This window comes from Pinus tabuliformis, chromosome X (assembly GCF_031772625.1).
Source record: "Pinus tabuliformis cultivar Carrire ecotype Pingquan chromosome X, CPIR1, whole genome shotgun sequence".
Lineage (NCBI taxonomy): Eukaryota > Viridiplantae > Streptophyta > Pinopsida > Pinales > Pinaceae > Pinus > Pinus tabuliformis.
Genome location: NC_142308.1, coordinates 94,332,973 through 94,338,461, shown reverse-complemented (window position 1 = coordinate 94,338,461; position 5,489 = coordinate 94,332,973).

Here is a 5,489-nt window from a genome sequence, read left to right as displayed (position 1 = left end):
CCATCCCAAAGACAGCAATCCAAAAGCTGGTCGCCATGTTCAAAAAATTCCTATGGCAGGGCACCAGCAAATCCAGAAAGTGGGCCCTAATTTCTTGGGAGTGGCTAAGTCGGCTCCCCAAAGATGGCGGTTTAGGGCTCCGAGACCCCTTCGTCCTCAACCAAGTCATGGGTGCAAAGCTCTGGTGGAGGTGGACCCAGGGAGGCCCTGACCTGTGGAAGGTGATATGGAAAAGAAAATATGATGCGGCAGGGGAACCCGAAGGAAGACTGAGAAGTGACACGGAGATTAGAGGTTCCGTGATTTGGAACCTGGCGAGGGGCAAGAAAGACCTGATAAGAAATCACAGCTTTTGGGAAATACGAGTCGGGGACAAGGCCAGGTTCTAGGAGGAATCCTGGCAGCAACCCGAAAGACTCATCCAAAAGGACAACCTTCACGACATCCACATTTTCATGTCCTAGGATGAGGCAACAACCGTCGGCAATTTCTGGAAACTAGACGAAGAAGGATATTGGTGCAATTGGAAACAGAAAGAGGATTGGGAAGGGGCCCCAGAAACTGACAGATGGATCGAGTATTACACATAGATGGCATCTCGTAAGGTAGCAAGGAAAACAGGATCTGACATTCTTAGATGGGGTAAACGAATTCAAGGCAATTTCTTAATAGTAGAAACCTACTACCAAAAGGTCAATCAAAATCAACAGCTAGAAATCAAACAATGGAAAAATCTTTGGAAAATCAAACACTGGCCAAAAGTTTCATTCTTTGTTTGGACTTTACTACATGGCAGAGCACTTACCTGGGACCAGATGCAGAGGAAAGGGCGTTAAGGTCCATCCCACTGCGCACTCTGCAACTCCCAAGAAGAGACAATGGAACATTTGATGAACCATTTCCCAGTCAGCAACTCCCTGTGGGAAAGTCACTTCAGATTGTTTGAGCGCCGCCACAGAAACTACAGGAACATAGTAAACACCATAACAAACTGGCCAAAAAAACCTTACCAAAATCTGGTAGTCAATCGAGCATGGCTCCTTTCTGTCGGCTTCCTGCTATGGAACATCTGGAAAGCACGAAATAGGGAAATCTTCAAAGCGGAATCCAGAACCCCAATAGCCATATGGGAACAAACCACCAGGAACATACGTGAAACAATCCTAACGGAAAGCTGGAAAGAAGAAGACTGGCAGGCGTCGCAAATGGAGGAGGCAATCCTAAAAAAACTTGAGGTAAACCAGAGTATGCTAAATGGGTGTGTCAAAGGATCAGACCGGGCCAGGGAAGTGGCGGAAAGAAACCAGTATCGCCACCCCCCGCAGGGATTCATTAAGCTTAATTTCGATGGTGCAACAAAACATAACCCGGGAGAGGCTGGCATTGGGGGAAGTTTTCAGAGATGCTGGGGGAAAAACTCTATGAACCTTCGCGATGGACTACGAGGAAGCCTCAAATAACAAAGCCGAACTGCATGCCTTAAAACGTGGCCTGGAAATCGCTCTTCGGGCTAACTACAAGTGACTCCAAATTGAGGGGGACTCGAAGTTGGTGGTCGACATGGTCAGGAAGCTACAGCAGCAACAACCAGCGGACAAAATCAGCAAGAGCTGGAGAACGACATGGCTTGTGGGAGAAATCGGGAAGCTCCTGCCTAAAATCGACTACCTAATTCCTTCTCACATTAGACACTCCGCAAACAAACCAGCGGACTGGCTCGCGGACTGGGGCAGTCGGAACAGAGGTAAAGAAAACGACAGTGAAGGTCTGTCTCAAACTACTCCGGGAGGAGCGAGCCAGCCTTCAACAATTGCTAGATTTCGACATAGGTGGTCAAGAGAGGCCCGAGGTGAACGACTAGGATCAGGTGGCATGCAGCAGCTGTGGGGAAAGATCACAGCGGATGGGAATGGATATAACATCCGTGGGAAAGGATGGAAGTCATGGGAATGATAGACTCAGACAGATGATGGGGCAAGGTAGGACAGGACGTGGAAACGGAGGAGAAGTGAGCCATGATACACCACCAAGGAAGGATCTGGAGTTAGCTTGGGAAGTCGGGATAAATGACAGGGGAAGGATGCCAAGTGGCACAAGGAGTACAGAGCAGTTATGGTAGGAGCAGCCGGGAGCATATTGGAGTAATGACGAATGAAGCAGGGTAGTCAAGTCATGCCCCATCCCGAGGTAGGGATCCAGGGCTGTCAGTCCAAAAATTAAATGGCCAAGTAGAGGCCCGGTTGGCAGTATAGCGGGTTCATAACAAACATATGCCTGAGGGGACAAAGGGAATGCTCATTCAGTTAAGTAAGAACCATGAAAAAAATGGAAATGTGACAGTGCGACCCTGCGACCTGGCTCCTTCTCAGGCTTCGGCAAGAAAAGGTGGTATGTATTCTATCATCCCTATCCTCCAGGCGTTATGTTAGCTAGCAACTACATTGTCCTTGTTCGTCCAGAAATGCTTCGCCCCAGTGAGCAGACTATCAGTAATAGAACTGATAGTGGCCTTCCCGGTACCCTGTCGAATCTCCTCTTCCTCTCCCGAGCAGGGGAGGCTTTGCATGGCGCTAGTTCTAGTTATTATTCAGAGAGATGGGAGGCGAGGGGGGCTTTGTTGAGTCTCGCCATGCCCCAATATTGGTACCACAGCCCCGACCTTTTCTGTTCGAGGGTGCCGAGCACCAGCCATGCTGAAGCCGGGCTGGCTAGCGAGCAGATTAGGAAAACGTCTCACCACAATAGCTCTGACTTATGGTTTTTTGTTGTGATAGGTAGAAAAGGGCATACAATTTCAAAGCACCAGGCCCGTGGAAAGATGGCACTGAGGAAGGCTAAACCTACCAAGAATCGAGACGAGGGCACTAGTAGCCAACCAAGCAAAAGGGGCAGGAAACCAGACTTTGAAAAGACCATGCACACGATAAACACGTACATGGCTGGGATCCCTCCAGAGATCCGCTCCAAAATCAATGGGTGGGAGCGTGAGCTGCGGGAGATTAGTGATAACAAAGAAATCCCCCGCAAAGACTGGGAGGATCTGATCCCGGACTCAGGAACTACAAGAGGCAGAAACTCCCTGTTCAATAAAATGCTTCAGTAGTACTGGATAATGAAGCATGTGGTTGGCCAGGCTATGGAGGTGAATCATGTCATCCGCGAAGAGGAAGACGAGGAACACAAACAGGCAGAGGAGCAACTCAAAAGCCAGTTGGCGAAAGAAGCGGACAATATCAAGACCACTCTCCTGAACGAGATCGCGGCCGTCCAAGTCCAGGCAACAAGAAACCATCTACTGCTGAAGAACATGGAACAAACGTTGCTGGACCTAAAATGGGCCATGGAGCAGAAGCAGCTGAAGCCTGGCACCAGCGCCTCAATGCCTGCCCCGGTCAACTCGTCGGACGAGGACTAGCTGAGCTGAGTCTTTTCTTTTTGTTTTAAATGTTGATAAATCAGAACTGTGTCTGGTTGTGTCCTGAAGTTAGCTTAGTCAGTAATAGGAAAAAACATGGTTATGACAGGAAAAAGGAGAAAAACATTTTCAAATTTTGGTTAGGCTTCAAAGCCGAAAGGTGGCGGTCTGGTTTCCTGCGGGTAGACCCGCCGCCTGAACTTTAATATGCTGTAATTTTGTTTTGTCATATGGAATGAAGAATGCCTAACCTTACAAAAAAAAAAAGATTATACATTCAACTGAAATTTCTAAAAATTTATTAAAAAGAAAACATGAAATGGTAAGCCATATAAATATTTAAGAGACAATTTTATTAAAATGCATATAGAATTGATTTTTAGTAATGAGCTTTTCCATAAAATAAGTTATTTTATTCAAAAATTCAAGAAAAAAGAGTGCATACAAAAACAAAATTGAGATTTAAGATTTCAAAACCACAAACTCAAAATAATAAAAAAACATATTATTTAAGAAAATAAAATAAAATAAAATTTGTGCTCATATAATTTTTAATATATATTTGAAAATAAATAAATAAAACATATTTAGGAAAATGTCATTCATAAATGTCCTCAACTTTTTTTTTTTTAATAAATTTTGTAGTGAATAAGAATTTTTACCTTCAACAAATTTTATATAATATAAGACTTTATCTAAGGATTATCAAGCTTCTCATATCTTCCATAGTCCTCTTTTCATTTTTCCTATTGTATTTTGTTATTTGGTTTGTTACATAGGTATAAATCGATTAATTTTGTGTATCATTAGGTTTTTCTTGAATTTCTGGTGGAATTTTCATTACTAGGATTCTTATATGAATAGGTAGAATGATGTTAGCTTTATAAAATACTTAAAATGTGGAAGTACTAATAAATCCCTTAGTGCTTGTTATAATAAAAAATTATTTATTGAGACAAATCCCACTTATCTTGTAGTGAGGCCAATTACAATCTCTTTGGTAACTTAGCACAAGGCATAAGCTACATATACCTTAGATGGTATTGTGTTTAAGGTGATGAAAAGGGGAAGAAAGAGAGGTGGAGGACTTGTGTGCAAGCCCTATTAGGACCGCCCAACATAGATATTGTCCTCCCTTAGCTGCTTAGTTTGCCAAAAAGGACAATATGTTTTTTTTGGGAAGGAGTTGCAAGAATGAGCTTGTTGATTTTCAAACCTGTGAACTAAAATAAGTGAACAAAAAGATGTTCACTTCCTTGTGACATTGGAAAGATAGTCTAAACTTATTACTGAGTTCAATTATTGAGTTTGAAACCAATTAAATAGTGAATAACTTGTGTAAAATTATCAAATTTAGGATTACAAAATACTTAGGAAAGCTATAGCAACACGATTTAACATGACTAGACATTGTGAATACAAAATGTTTTCACTTCAAATGGATTTAAAACTACCCTAAAACTAATCAAAATCACTAAGAAAATGATTTGGGTAGTTGTGTATAAAAATGGGGTTTCAAATCTCAATTCCATCCCCTCAATAACCTATTATAGCTATGGAAAAAGGGTAATTGGTTTCCAAAATAATATTATCGAGATGTTGGGTGGACTAATGCAAGTTTTGTTATTTTAACTATGTATTGGTTTAAGATTTCAATCTAGATAATTAAGTAAGCAAGCTACCACTCGGTTATGAAGGTCCTTTTGAGTAGGAACATATCTTTTATCTTGTAAATAGTATAAGTTGAGTGAGTTGGCATACACCACTTTAATGGAACAACGAGTGCTCCATGCAGTTTAAAGGAGGGGTTGGCCCTTTCTGATCACTAACTCTTTCAAGATATTAAAGTTGCATAGATGACAATAGGATACATGTTGAAAGGGAGGGGCTCAAGGCCACCACAAGGGATTTTGGTTGAGATTACCTAAGTAGTGTAGTATTCTAATTTGGGTTAAACTATTCACAATTCAAAGGATTGAAAATATATAGTAAAACCAATGTGAATCAAGAACTCACTCAATTCATATGGGAAAGACAACTTTTCAAGGGGCCCCTCATGAGAATTCCTTGGCTT